The following is a 16,023-nucleotide window of genomic DNA, read 5'->3' as shown; positions in this document are numbered from 1 at the left end:
AGCAGGTTACTTCTCAAGAGGAATGATCTTGTTCAATGTTAGTTTCCATCCTTACACAAGTTTCCAACCTTTTTTTACTCCATACCACTGTTAAAATTCCTTGCTCATAACATCCAACTACCATATTATATTACCTACATCATATCAGTAAACAGTAGCTTGTTAACTAACTTTCAAGGGGACAAATATAATTATTCTAAGCTTCCCTCTTGATGCTACTCCCTCCCAGGAAAGCACCACCTCACAAACAAAGCAATAATTATCATCACGATGCAGCAGCCACCCAGTGCTTTCAGCAACAGCTTACAACTCCAAAACAACCAAAAGCAAATTACAAGTTGACTTGCAACTCAGACAATATCTTTGTGTTGTCCTTTAACCTGTGTATGGGGAGAAAAGAGAGTAGCATTGTTTTATCATCAACACATGTGATGCTTTCCATCATTCCAGTCTCTGCTCAGAAAGCCCATGTCCTAATGATGCCACAGCTCCACAATCCAGAGGGAACAAGCACAAATGATCCCAATGATGCCACAGCTCCACAATCCAGAGGGAACAAGCACAAATGATCCCAATGATGCCACAGCTCCACAATCCAGAGGGAACAAACACAAGTGATCCCAAGGATGCCACAGCTCCACAATCCAGAGGGAACAAGCACAAATGATCCCAATGATGCCACAGCTCCACAATCCAGGGTGAACAAACGCTGCAGCCTCTGTGGCCCAGAGGGAAGGGCTCTGCCAGGGACAGAGCGTGTCTTCAACGTGATTTAGGAGCAGAGATATGATTACCCAGGCTTTATTTCCAAATAACTGCTCCAATGCAATCCAGGCCATTTTCCAGGCTGGGGCATCTCACCAGCATTCCACTACCATTCTGAGCTCAGAAATCCTGTAGAAGTGGGTATTACACATCAAAACAGAAAACCGAGGGCAGAGGTGGGTAAGGAGAGGCACATAAAATGAAGTTATTTAATAGCAGAGAACATATCTGAAACTATAAGAAGAGAGAAATATCTCCCCCCTAAAAAAACCCTTTACAGTGCAATTCTTTGCACACTACCAAAACACACAGAAAGAACAAACACATCATACACACATTCAAAAAAAAAAAAAATCAACCAACCCAAGCCCTTGCAGATTCAGAAAGCCAGTTTCCTCTTAATTGCTAGTACAGGTTTGCATTCCTACCACACGTTGAAATCTTGAAGAACCTGAGGCTATAAAGCATGTCATTGTTCAAGGATGATTTAAAGTCAGAAAACTGAGATCTGAGAGTGCTCAAAATACCTCAGCTGATGTGTAAACAACAGAAAAAGAAGAAAATTCCAGTGGACTCAAAAGGAACCACTTCAGAAATGCAGTTCTCTGGACTGCCACAGTCACAGACCAACAACAAATATTCTCTCCACAATAACATGCATGAGGAGATTTGCCTTCTCACTAAATGCAGCAACTTATCACTTTCTGTTTTAACTTCTGGGCACAGTAAAGAGCAAATATTTGTAAAAAGGGATTGGAAATGGTGATAGGAATCAGCTTCCAGAAGGCATACGTGGATTCTCCCCAAAAGGAAGCAGAATCTTCCTGATGAAACATAATAAAACACTCCCCAAATCTTCAACTTCATACTCTGTGCTTCTGAAGATGCTCAAGAGACAATAACAAAAGTGCAGTTAGAGAGCTATTTTGGTCAGATACAAGAAGAAATCCAACCCACACAATTTGAAGGAAGCAACAATTGTGTGCAGCCTCCTGCTGTACAAACAAAACATAAGAACTGTAGTTCAAAAAAACTTTATCAAGTTAGAAAACAATAAGAGAAAAATGCTTGGACAAGGGAGGAAATGCTGAGGTCAAATGGTGTAAGTCAAGTTAGTATAAATCGGGACTGCTCACTGAAATATTTCTATTTTTTCCCATGTGGTGTTTCCCACACAACCTACAGCTGAAAAGACAGATACACAACACAGCTACTTTCAGAAGCCCAGAGTGAGAAGACACCAAAGTAGTAAAATATTGCATAAGGACACTGATAAGACCAGTATTCCAAGCATACTCAGGTTTAAAGAACTCCCAAGAGGCAGCATTAATTTTTATTTTTTACTTAGCCCTAATATTTGCAGTGTATATTTATTAAGCTTCAGGGACAATATTTGACACTGCAAACTCCTTTCCAATGAGACAACCAACATGTCAAAACAATTTTCTACTGTTCTTACTAGATGCCAGCAGCTTAAAGTGCTTTTGATAAACCTCCACAAGGTTGGCAGGCCTTGCTGAGAGCTTATTTAGAAACTTTTATTTCAAAACCAGCCATTTTCAAACTTTGGGGTGTACTGCTGCAGAAGAGGGCAAAAAGAGTGCAGGAAGAATAGTCAGGAGACATAAGCAGTCCTTCCCATCCAAAACAGCTTAACTATGGCAGGGGTTAACTGAGGAGAGAATGAGGGAACAGTACAAACAGGTAGATTCACCCAGGAGAAGAACATGGGGCAAAATAGGAAGCACAGCACTGCCCCAGAGGAATGACAGATATTTGAGACCAGCCTGAACCAGCTCCTTCATCTATGTGAGATGTCACCAAATTCTGCAAAGGTTGAGTACAAAAAGCATAGCAGTGGACTAGCTCGGGTTGTTCCAGACTAAGCTGGACCTTCAAGTCTTTTAGGCAATAGATACACCCACCATATCACATGTGTGGAAGGTGTTAAAGCAATCAGGGCAGGGGTGTTTATTAAGCCACATTGTTAGGCACAACAGAAGCCACAGCAGCTAAGCAATTCAGCGTTCCTGACAAAAGCCATTTTCAGCCTCCTTTCTTGCACCACAAGTTTCAGGCAGCATTTCAAAAACCAGCCATGACTGGGCATACACCCAAATGTAGCAAGCTGAGGACAAGTTGAGACCAGTGCCAGATTCACATTACGTTTTCCTGTCTCACATGTTGAACGACCTGACCACAACTCTGTCATTTGGTAAATTCCATCCACATCTCCTTCACTCTCCTTATAAAAACCATCTCAGTTATTTACCTCCTGTCATTCACCTTCATCCTGCCCTCCACAGCACTCCCCCACTTTAGCATGAAAAGCTGCCCCACCTTAAGGCTTCCTCCAAGCTTCCACACCCTGTCTGCCCTGTTAATCTCCTCACAGCAGAGTTATACAGTGTTAATTACCACTGCCTGCATCTTGCAACTAGCCCTCATTTCAACTGCAAGAACCAGTCTATTGGCATCACCCTCCACCTCTAGTGCTTATTCCACCAGATCAGTCTGTCCCGTAGAGAGCTCTGATGAGTCATTCCATATTTAAAGGAATATGTTCCATAATTCCATACCAAGATTAAAAACTGAACAGAGAGAAGAGGAAGAACCAAACAAGCTGCTCTGTACATTTGCCTCCATGAAACCAAAAACAGTTCTAAGAGAAAAGGTGATGAGAGGGAAGGACAGACTTTGAGCACCAGTTTGAAAAACTGGCTAAACGTGATTTTGGTTGTGCAGCTGAGAGTACAAAGAGAGTGAAGAGACACGTTCTGCCAGCAGCAAAACTGGATGAAAGCCAGCACAAGCTGCTGTGTTTTTTACAAATGAACCCCAAGGGACTGAAATGACAGCCCCCTTCATGTTGCCTTAACTATACAAACAAAGCTATGGATCTTAGACAAATAAGAAGATTCTTCATTAAGCTCTTTCTATAGTTATGATGCACAAAACACTAAAATAAACCTCTGGATATTTGGATATTCCCATTTCCTTAACTAAAAATAGCTCTCATCCTTGAGAAAGGCCACTGCATCTGTGCCTGGCAGGGTAATGAAATACTGAGATAATTCAGACACAGAATGCATCCATGCTGTCAATGGCACCATTTATAAAACACCAAGGTACTGTAGGGGATTCTCTCTTTAAATCACCCCTGAGAAATAACAAAATTTGGTTGCTTCTTACTCATCAGACCTCCAGCAACTCCTAGTCAGTCTTCAAAATGTGATCCTTTCCTCCGTTCCTCTGTTTTGCTTCTTTTGGCCCTACTGACCCATCACAGCTAACAGCACCAGGCAAGACACAGAATTATTCTCAGAGCTTAAGAATTAAAAGTATTTGCAATTTAACCAGGTCTGGAATGCCATGCTAAAGCACAATATAAAAATCCAGAAAACATCTTAGCCTGTAATCCATGCTTAAGCAGGTGAACACTGAAACAGGCTGCTGAGAGAAGCTGCAGTCTCCATCCTTGAAGATGCTCAGCACTGGACATGGTCCTTGCCAGCCTGCTCTAGTGCCCTTGCTTTCAGGGTTGGGCTGGACCACATCTACAGGTGGCTCCACCCTCAGCTCTGGTGGGACCGATCTCTTTGGACTCTGCTTTGCCTCCTCTGCAGCTCCACCATCAATGCCACCATAGTGTACCCACGGCAGGGGGGGGTTGGGAAGGACATATTTTCTGAGATGGGAGGGAAAGTGGAGATCAAGAGCTGAGAGGCAGCCAAATTTCATTAACAGAACTTGCCTGCCACCAAAACATAGGAGAGATTGAAGCATCACTGAAAAACATCATCCAGCAACCCTGAAGTCTGTCTGAAGACTTAAAGGATCTAATGCAGCACAAGAAAACCCAAGAGTAACAAGCCATGGCTTTGAGGTACAAAGCTTGCACACACACAACATACCACGACATGTCAACCCAGAGAAATATTTTCCCTTGGACTTGGTGCCTCAGATCCCACACGTGAGGGTTTCACATTTGTTTACAATACACTCTATGGGCCTTTTCTGCTCCTTCACTCTTCCACCCATGGTGATAATATCAGCCTTATCCATGCAATGGAGGAATTTAAAGCATGTCAATACCACTGGGAGGTGCACAGACTGCATTTCAGCAGTATTTACAAGTATGATAACCCTTTATTGTGCTGGGTAACTTTTTAAACAGAGAATCCCAGAGTAAGCCCTTGCCTTTGTTCATCTGTTAACTGCTATTCCACATGGCTGATAATGGATACATGGTGACCTTGTACTGAAATTGCAGTATGGAAAAAAAAAGAAAAAAGGTTAAGCCCCAGTGCAGCCATAAGCTGCAGTTAACTTCTTTTCCCCTTACAGCTAAATAGGAAAAATTACTGTATTTAGATACTATTCAGACACAAACATGAAAAAGAAATTGCCCCTTGGTTTTATTTCTTTGCAGGGCAAACGTGCAGGAAATGACAGAGGAAGCCCAAGTCCACTCACTAGAAATGTTCAAAAATAATATTGCCAGTTTGATTTCTCCTACCAAGAGGAAGGCAATTATTTGTTCTTCCGAACACTGATGCCTGAGATTATTTAGTGACTGCAGACTAGCCTGGACAAAAGCATGGGTTTCATTTCCAGATTGCCACAGACAATATCACTTTGCTTGATATGACCAGCCAAGTTACAGATCACCTTATGGCTCCTGATGTCCTATAGACTGTATTAAAGAACAGAGTGAGTAATCAGTCACAAAGGCCACCATAAACACATTCCAGAGAGAGAGATGTACATATTACCCCAAACCAGTCGGAGTTTCCATCCTACTTTGGAATTTACAAATGCAAGAGCAGCAGGTTTGCTCTCCTCAGCCTGTAGGAGAGGCAGGATGTGGCACTGAGCTTCAAGGACCATAGACCATCTTCTCATGTATATTGTGCTGCTTCTTACTACTATTAATCTTGCTGTCCTTTCATATTCTTTCCCAAGTAGAGCTCCAACTATAGCAAACCAAGTACCACACATCCTGCTGCTTCTCTAGATCCAAAGCAATTTCATCTACACAAGCTGCTTATATAGACACAGTCATATTATTGCTTCTCTCATAGAAAGAAACTAATTCTTTGCCACCCATGGCATGAGCCAACAAAGGTAACAACAGGGTTAAGGTCTCAATTATCCTATGCTTGGGGGTCTCCCATGGAATTCCAGACATAAATCTTCAAAAGCAGTAGTTGAAAACCACAGAATTATATTTTTAATGCTATTTATGATATTCACTTTTATTTTTTACTTTGTTAGGAAGCCAAAGTTACAGGAAGCAATATCACTTTGTCCTCCTCCTTTTGGTCATCAGACAGGTCATCACAGGTTTCTCAAGCCAGGAAGGCACACAGCCTACAGATACCTCTTAGAAATACTGCAAGATTTCAAGGGAGAAAAACGGAAGGTACTCTTCAAGTTTATTGCATCCTTCCATTCAACAAAACATAGCAAAGTACTTCAAAACTCATTATACTTCTCCAGAATTACATAAAGAGACTGGAAATTTTTAGCTTTAGTGAGCTAAAACTTACAGCTAATTTCCTGCATAAAAATAAGTTTGTTTAGCATTGTTCAGCAACAGGTAGAACATGACATGCAGAAACAGAGCAACAGTTGTCATGGTTTGTCTGTCCAGTGACAATTTGTGGAGCAGAGAAAACAGAGCATCACGACTCAGGACCGTGACAAAACTGTCTTAAGGATGAAACTTCCACATTATTTCTTTCTGTGGCTCATTTTAATTGGGACCAGGTCTTTGTGTGACAAAGTAAACAATAGTTAACTATAAATTTTAATTCTTCCTAGGAAAGAATGCAAACATCCAACATCCAACCTTCTGCCAAGACAAAGATCTGTCCAAGCCATGCCACTTGAGCATTTTATGACTATTTTTGTTTAATTATTTCTTAGATGGGAGCTTGCAACTCCAGATTATTTGCATGCTTTCCAGCCATGGTATCTACAGCTTCTAATTCAGGTAATACATTAAGCATAAAAGGCAAGACCATAGCTCGGGCCATCTAAATGTCACAGCAATCAGGTTGCAGCTTTTATCTTCAAAAGTACAACCTGTTTTAATAAGAGAGTGTTGAAATATGCAGAGCACTCCATAAATAAGCTACTTGAAGTTAGTGTTGTATAAGATAAAGCACCCCAGTCTAGCAGCATAAGAATTTCAGAGTTTCTGGACTTACTTTACTACTACTTTATGTGTCAGGAAAGTGCTATATAAAGAAACACTGAGATAAAATAAGTTTTCACCTTTATATTAACCTGTATGAAAGAGGCCACTAGCTATTAAAACTAACAAAATAACGCCAAAAAAATGGATATCTTGCAAAACATTTTAGCATTTGTCAGCACAGATTATTCATGAGTCTGACTTTAAGCAAAAAGAAAACTCTGAATATTAGTAATGCAAAAATCCCTACTCTGTCAACCTTTTACCTACATTTCAAGCATGATTACAGTGGTGCCTCACACTCCTCACAGGCTGCTTGCTATCAGCTCAGCTCACAGAGCAAGTCATTACAACCTGAAAGACAAGGTTGAACATACTTTCCAAACTCGATGTTTTAATTAGTGCCATATTAATTAATGCAATATTTCCCAAAGTCTTGATTTAAACCCAAACTCTCTCTGAGTGTTCTCTACCTCCCCCCCTCCCACTTACCTCTGTTTCAAGGACAAACTTTCATTAGCAATGTGATCTTTAGCACTGGCTCTATTGACTGAAATGCATGGCAGTGCTCTATTTACTCAACACTACCTCATTGTTTGGAGTGCAAGCTTAACCATTTGGAGGAGAAGAGCCAATACCTGCAAAATTAAAGCATTTTTTTCTATTGGGTTGTTTTTCAAGTTGTTTTTACACCCAGGGAGGGTAAAAAGGAGAGGAGACATTAAAAGAATGAAGAGACACCTATTATTCACAATTCAGTTTCCTGCATAATTTTCTCATACTCCTGCCTCTCCATCAAACTTATACTGGAAGAATATCATAGGCATTGACTTGCCCAAATAACAGCCTTGAGACCCATGAAATATCTTTTCTTAGATAATAATAATCAAAGTGATTCTTGATCAAACTCTTACAAATATCAGCAAAAGAAAGTAAAAATTTCATAAACTGGCTCTGCTCCACTTCCTAAATGGGGAGTGTTCCATTTCTTGTACAAACATACTTTCACAAAAATGTAAAGAAGTGGAATTAGATCCCTAAATCAGCTTGCCTTCAGTCTCTCAAATTCTCCAGTCACAGATTAGGGCAGCAATCCCATGCATCAAGAATTGATTATGAGTGATATAAGGACAAATGGGAGTAAGAAATTATGAAGACTTTAGCAGTTTGCAACTGAGTAAGATCCAAATTTACACTGAGCCTTCCAAGGGATTCACACCTGCCCAACACAGAATGAGGACTAATTATTTAGATGGTGCTTCCCCTTATAGAACTACATCCTCTCTTTCAAGTAGCTTCTTGTTTCTAAAGTGATTTATTGTGACTGAAAAGACTTGAAAGGAGTTTAGCTAAATATGAAGCAAGTCACACAGCTTCTTGTGATCAATTCTCAGCATGAGACTTATAGAAAAAGGGGGTTGATTTCTATTTTCTTTAGTTTCTTTAAGCATATCACAAGAACAGCAGTTTCTTCTGCACTTAATGTTTACATGGTGCCATTTTACATGCTTTATGTAGCTTTACAATAAGCTAAAGTCCATCCTGTGTAAGTTTAATTCTGTTGTAAGAAATAACACTGGTTGAGACACTCAAGCAAACCCCAAAATTCTGTTACAGTCATTCTTGTGACAACTACATATTTTCCATTTCTAAATCTCATGCATCCCGCTCCAACCCAGTAGTATTTGATTCAAGAGGTTTGATGTATTATACACTGTTTGGTGTCTTTCTTAAGCTGAAAAGGAAACTTGATTTAACTTTCAGCTACAATAAGATCTACTTACAAAGCAAAACCTCCACAGTGGTTTTTGCACTTTTATATTTCAAGTTGCATATATGGCTCCCTTACTCTTAGTGTAAGTCACTGCAACATAATTGCTGATCAGGAAAGTAAACATCTTTACAGAAATTATGGCAGAATTAATTTCACACACTGCCAATGTCTACATAACTCATGATAATGTTACAGCACATGCTTCAGTTTCTCTAGAATTAGAACCAGAGGATGGAAACCCCACTAATTAAGCTTTGAATCCAGTAAGAGTGATAACACACTTCTAAGACTGTCCTAGAGCCCTAGTAACAGAACCATTTAAGATAACAGGTGTTCAAAATCATCACAGAAGCCAAGTTTTTGTAAAAACAGAATGCAACTGCTTCTTAATCTTAAAATTAAGTTTCTATCCAATATTTTTGTGCTAACACAATATCCATTTCTCAACACCTTGTGCACCTCTCTGCCCAGTGCAGCTCTACAGAGACAGGTAGCAGGTGGAAAGAGAAACTAAAATATTTTGCAATGGAAGTTTGGGAGAAGTGGCAGCATCGATTTTGGTTCTTGTTTTGTCACTCATCACAAGGGGGGAGCATTTGAATTCCAATTTCCAATACCTTTTGCATAATATTTTATAACTCATATGTACCTTCACAACATGTGGATTTAATGAATGAGGGGCAAATTAGTAAAGCAGATGTTTATAAATAAAGCAAAATCAGAGGCTACTGTACAGAAGTATACTGGAGTAGTAAGTTGTGAACTGTTTAAAGAATATCAACACGAATTTATCAGAGCAAAGCACTGAAAAATGGTTTGTAGAGCAAACATGACTTCTGATTAAGTGTTCTCTTAGGACACATGTGAGGTTGTCTTCATGAAGGAACACAACATGATGTCTCTGAAGGTTTTATGCAAAGCAGCAACCATTATAAGCAAAAAGCTTTTCCAGAGCAGGTAGGAATCTGGGCATCAGCCTCAAAAGTAACTGTTCTGCAGAGAAGTGCTGCAACATGTTAACATACTGACAGAGCATTTGGCAGTGCTCAGGCACCCAAGAACTTCTGTGCATAACTTAAGGGTTCTGGTTTTTAAAAAGGGGGGAAAAGAAAAAAAAAATCAAGTAAACCAACATAGGGATTGAAGAACTGTGCAAGCCTTTCCAAATGAAAGGAAGAGGGGAACAGCACAGGTCTGCAGACAATCCAGAGCGGCCACACAAGGTTTTCTAAGCAGTTTACAGTAAGAACACATAGAACTGCATGTATGCTTACTGTCAAAATAGTAGAATACAAATCAGAGAACCATTTGGGTTGGAAAAGATATTCAAGATCACTGAGTTCAACCATTAACCTAACACTGCCAAGTCGACCACCAAACCATGTCTCCAAGTGCCACATCTACACGTTGAAATCCTCTATGATTCATTTATTCCTCGGCCACTTTTGAAAACCCCAACAATAATTCATTAACACATTTCCAGTGATTTTTTCAGTAGCTACTTACAGCAAGTTAGAGGAAAGAAGTTCAAAGTCTTTAGAGGATCATGCAATCCAGCAATCTTTGCATTAAAATGCTTCTTTCTGTTTTGCTGTCTTAAAGAAAAAGACTTAAAAGAAAAAGCTACAAGTACAATTTTAAGATGAATGCAAGTAGTCAGAATTATAGCTGTGAGAACATCCAGATGTGCCAGTGACACAGTTCTCAAACACTGCACAACATGACTCTGTGTGAAGACAGGCAGTTCAAGCTATTCTGGACAGGTCACAGTAAAGTTCGTGTGTCTGTACATGCTAATCCACTCAGACTTGGTAATTTAATACTCATCCTCAAACCACTGGGCCAAATTATTTACTTTGAATGAATGTTGGCACTTCAGATTTTAAGAGAAGATAGCCAGCTAGCCAAGACTAGGAGATTTTTATGCCTGCAAAGAAAAGAATACGCAGCTTTAGACAAATTAATTTATCTAATTCTCTGTTCATTCTGAAGTGAAATGAACCTAAATATAGGAACAAAGCAAGGGAACCTTCCTATTCCCTACAGGGAATACTTGAGGAATTCAGATAAAAGTCCTGCAGCCTTCAGAAAAGGTAAGGTTGCTGCTTTCCTGCAAAACCTAACAGAACAAAAATACTGCCAATAACAAATGCGTTCACATGATCTACATATGTATATTCATTTATACATATGTATAACATACATAACAGAGGAACTGTTTCTGCTATTAACTCTTCTCTGTTTCTGAGGGAGCAGATTTGAGTGTTTCAATAATAATGTCATAGAAGCTGGGTAGCACTGAGGATTTGTAAATGAAAACATAGTTTACCTATACCATCAACAACAGAATTATAACTAAGTTTCTGAAATGAGAGTTAGCCATCCATTTTCAGTGCTAAAAAAAGACTCTGCTGTAGCAGCCTACAGCTACAGGAAGCATTAGCACATCTTTATTTCCTGACAGAAAATACTGATGATAGTCCAATATTAGGTATCAAACATAATTTATCTACAAAAATAGGAGGCTATTAGATGTCAATACATAATAAGAACTCCACATAAGGCTACATGCACACAGAACACTCAGCTCTCCTATAGGAGCAGGAGTTCATCACGTACCTGCCCTGACAACCTGAAGGCCACCTTGTGACTATCAGGAAATCCTCATCACTCACTGCTGATACCACACCAAGGCCAGTTTCACCACGCAAACGGCTTGGTGGCCTGCATACCTTAAAATGTTCCTCTCCTTTCACCCCCACCTTAGTGCTAGGGCTGCCCTCAGAAAAACTACCTAATCTGCCACACTGTGCATCAAACAGAACTGCTGCAAACCAGACTGGTTTAACTCAGAACAGAGCCCTGCTCCAGTGCAACTTGTAGCCAGCCCCCCAAACTTGCGTATTGTCATAATGCAGGTGAGGTGAGTCCATGCAGCAGCACCCACCTAAGGGAAAGGTGCCACTCCAGTTTCCATCCAACTGCAGCGTGAGAACCCAGTGCGGGGGCAGAGACACCTTGAGCTGGTATCACCAAACATGTTGGGTCATGCAAACACAGCCAAGGGTGGAGTCTCATGGGACGTGAGCTTGGACAGCAAAGCAGCTTAGAAGCTCCCACCCCACCTGCTCATCTCAGTGATCCTGTTTATAGCACAGCTTCAAAAGAGTTTCACTGACACAACAAAAAGATCACTAAGTATGGTGTAGGGGCAGGAAAGAAGCAGCTTCACTGCTGAAGCCAAATCTTGTGAAACTACACCCCAAGTATTAGTTATAGAAAGAACAGCCTGTCTGGTAACACTTGCCAAAGGTTTGCCAAGCACCTGCTCCAGAACATCACAACTCAGACCCAGCAAATATTCCAAAATACAGACTCTGGTAAGGGTTTTATTGAGATGATGCAGTCACCAAATAATCTGAAGTTGCAGAACCAACAAAAAAATAAAATAATTTAAAAAAAAAATCACCTTGCATTTTCCTTTTTTCTGCATTTTGAAGATTGAAAGGTGTATTAAAAATATATTCCAAAAATCATTTTTGCAAAAAGAAGGTGTGACAGCTGGCAGGGGAGCCAAGAAAGCTTTCTGCTAGCATTTTGTGAAGAAGAGGCTGCAGAACAAGTTTCTCTTAAAAAAAAAAAGTTGTAACCGGTTTATCAGGTTAGAGGAATTCACTGGTTCTTCCACCTCTCCCCCCATCCCATTTGTTTCCAAATGCTCATTTAACCAGCTTGTTTCTTGCTGAATGTGTTGAAAATAAACTGCACCTGCAGCTCAGCTGGATGATCAATAGGCATCCAAACACACTTTAGAGAACTGGTAATTTGCTATCACCTGCTGAAATGGCAACCACTCTATTTTAAATTTGTGCATTGTTTAGGGGAGTGGGGGGAAGAAAAGGCCCAGCTTTGTCTTTCTCTATTTAGGAATATCAATCAAAATAATCATTCACATATTGGATTCAATGTACAGTGTGATGAAAGATCAGCAAGATTAGGACTGTGTTTTAAGCAAACTTTAATACTTAAATGTCAATCCATAGATGAAATCTGGATGCTTTCAACAGGTCCAAAAGCAAACCCAGCTCTCACTTGAGAGCCTCTCCCTTTTTATGTGTATCGTTCAAAGTAAGGTGGTAATTACAGCTAAATACTTCAGACAGCTCTCCAAAATTATTAGCTTTTCCTAGACTTATCCTTTGTCAGGAAGACATGCAAATATTGCCTTGTAAAAGGAAAGTAACACGTCTTAAGGCAAGTCACACTGATTCAGCCAGGCTTTCTGTATGTGAAAAATTAAGAAATGCACAACACTTTCAACTTCGTATGCAATCTTTAACTTAGAACCCCCATGGCTAAAATCAGAGAAGCACATGAGGATGTCAGCTTTTTAATGACAAAGTAATGGGGCTGAGAGAAAGGCAAAGTTCATTTTGGTTTTGCTCTTTAAAAGCAAGCCTTCATTTCTGCAAGGTTTCAGAGAGCAACCGAAAATAATTGTTCCCCCTTAAAAGCTTGGAAATTGAGAAACTATAAAGCTACAGCAGCTAATTAGAAAAAACATAAGTAGTGTGCTAAATAAGCCAGCCCTGTGATTTGAGGATCTGAACAATGAAACCTAGCAAGACTGTAACAGTAATGCAGGAAGAAAACTCTTCCCCTTGGTGAGTGGTGTAGCTAATGCTTGTTTAGAGGCTTATGTCACAGGCTCAAGACAGCTCCAAATACACACTTAAACAAGAGATCTCCCACTTTGTTAAACAAAAATCCTCACATTTTTCTACTCAGTAGTATTCTGCAACTGCAATACATCTCATTCAGCAGCACTCAGTTCACCATTGTTGGTCCAACATCAGAGATAAGTTATTAATGCCATTTTGAACTAAATACTTCAAGCAGGCTGCTTCTAAAGGGCACACATTTTATGATTTCAGGTAATTATTTCCCCGATATTTGTATGTACTCACCTCCCCACCCAAAGCATAGCTATCACAACATTGCACATCACCTATCAGAAAAAACAGATGGATCCCAGAAATGCAGTAGTATCTATGGAATTAAATGCTTGTTACCCTGGACAAGTACAGTATTTAAAAACTTGCAGCAAAACACATAGAACATACACTGCAGCAAACATTGTGGTTGTTTGGGGGCACTGTGTTTCAGAACCTCACTTTGTAAAATTACACAGCAAAAACATACTGATGAGGAACCCTATTTTAGAATATTTCTTAAGACAAACTCAAGTAACAAGCTGTGTGAGATGTAACACTTGAAGAATATGAAGTACAATTGAAAACATACATCATTTGTGGAAGTGCTTTCTCAAAAGCAGAGTAAGGACCTAACCACAGGTTACAGGCCTTTGGCAGACTCCATCATTGCTGGAAAGTGAACTAAATAGCAAAAGAAGGCAGCTTTCTGTGGTCAGTGGAAAAACTCCAGACCCACAACAGCTGATCTACTGTTTACCAGCTCCCAATCACCGGATCAGAACCACAGGACGCTCGAGGCTGAGAGAGACCTCTGAAGCACAGATAAAAGTTGCAACAGGTTTGTGCTTAGTGATTCTCACTTCCCTCTAGATGTAGAGACTGGGAACCCAAGGCAAAAGCCAGAAGTAGGCACTGAAACTTTCATTTACATGACTGAGATATGTGCTAAAGTGAGTGATTTCCAGCTGCATCATCAATTTTCTACTACAATCCAAGCAAGGTGTGAAAAGCTAATTTCATATACTCTACAACATTATCTCAAATCAAGGTACCAGTCTACTTCCTTTTCCTCCTCCTTTTCAAACAACCACTTCACCACCCACCTGCACTTTTGCTAATCAAAATGCTTAACTGAGAAAGAAAAAAAAATCCATATATGTTGAGAATATAGAGGTTTTCTTTTTGCCACCATTGCAAGCAGGAGTTTGAATTAATTCTCTCCTAACTCCCAGAAGGAGTCAGGACACATAGAGGGGAAGCAGGAATAGTTTAAGTAAGGTGTGTTCCAGAAGACCTATGATGGAACTAGCCACATCACAACTGGCACCCAACAATTAACAGCAAAATCATTATTTAGTTGCATAGATATGCAAACAAAAAGGAAAAAAAATTGTTGTTTTTCAAGAGTCTCTACCCACCTACACACAAAGGTAGTATTTCCTTTTATTTGCTAAAGCAGACCCACCTACAGTGCAATTTACGGCAATAAGATACAATCTTTCATAAAGTATCGAGTATAATTAAAGTGTGTCTGTTATAAAGGTAAATAGAGTGTACTAAGCTAAGCTGTTCCAGATGTCTTTAGTGCAAGATCTGGGACAAGATCAAACCTGCAGCTGCACATTTTCTCAGGGGTTATTATAGAGCTTAAAAAAAAAAAAATCACCCCTTGGTCTTGGGCTTCAGCAAAACCAGTGCAAGCAGAACAAATGCCACCTGCAGCTAATGCTGACAGATTCTAAGACACGTAAAAGTTACATCTTCAAAGACACTCACTACAAAGTGTAGTGTTAACCATTCCAGTATCAAAGAGGGTTTAGGACCAAGTCTGCCAAGTTACCTGTGTCACCAGAAGTTACAGCAACGTGAACCTGTTCTACTGCCTAAGCAAGTTTCTCGCTGAAACACACCTACGATGATTCAGACAAGGTGTGGAAAGCCAGGTTTATGTGTTACAGAAAAATGCACTATTGTATTTTTCCATTCAAGCACATTTTGTGTATAAAAAAGACAGTCAAAGCAAGCAAACTTTCAGGAACTGAGTATGTATACACTATTGGCATTTAATTATTATAAGTAACTGCGGTCTTTTTGAGATGTATCATACAAACTTACAGATTTACTGTCTTACTGGGACATTAAAGGAGCCAAAGAGCAAAATTACAGAAATCATAGGGAAAAAAAACTTTAATCACTTTATAATCCACTAATTAAGCTCATCTGGAAAAGAGTGATACACAAGTACAGCTGATGTTATATGAAAATACAGTTTTGAAGATTTCAACTAACTTTTAAAAATAACAAATGAGGAAAAAGTCAAGTTTTTAATACCCATGATAGCAGTGAACCTGTAGATTAAAACACACCACGTGAATTTTGAAACTTTGATTAGCATTGCTATATTAAGTAGTATCCTTACCAGCCTACTCTTTAAGGCTTAAGAGAAATTTAGGGTAAAAGCAGACCCATCAAAATAACCAGAAGTCAGATCTTCCAAGGACTTACAGCATCAGCTCAAATACTCTGGTATCACACAAAACTCTTTCAGAATTATGGGGTTCTCATTT

At 39.6% G+C, this 16,023-nt stretch overlaps 1 protein-coding gene across 3 annotated transcripts in view; it reads right to left on the bottom strand.

The window, feature by feature from the left end:
* The window catches only part of ESRP2 (epithelial splicing regulatory protein 2), a 41,234-nt gene that overhangs the window by 23,147 nt on the left and 2,064 nt on the right, over positions 1–16,023 (bottom strand). The window lies entirely within an intron of this gene.

Source organism: Manacus candei, unplaced genomic scaffold (assembly GCF_025592945.1).
Source record: "Manacus candei isolate 608988 ecotype Guabito, Panama unplaced genomic scaffold, ASM2559294v1 h1tg000131l, whole genome shotgun sequence".
Lineage (NCBI taxonomy): Eukaryota > Metazoa > Chordata > Aves > Passeriformes > Pipridae > Manacus > Manacus candei.
This window is presented reverse-complemented; position numbering and strand designations above follow the sequence as displayed.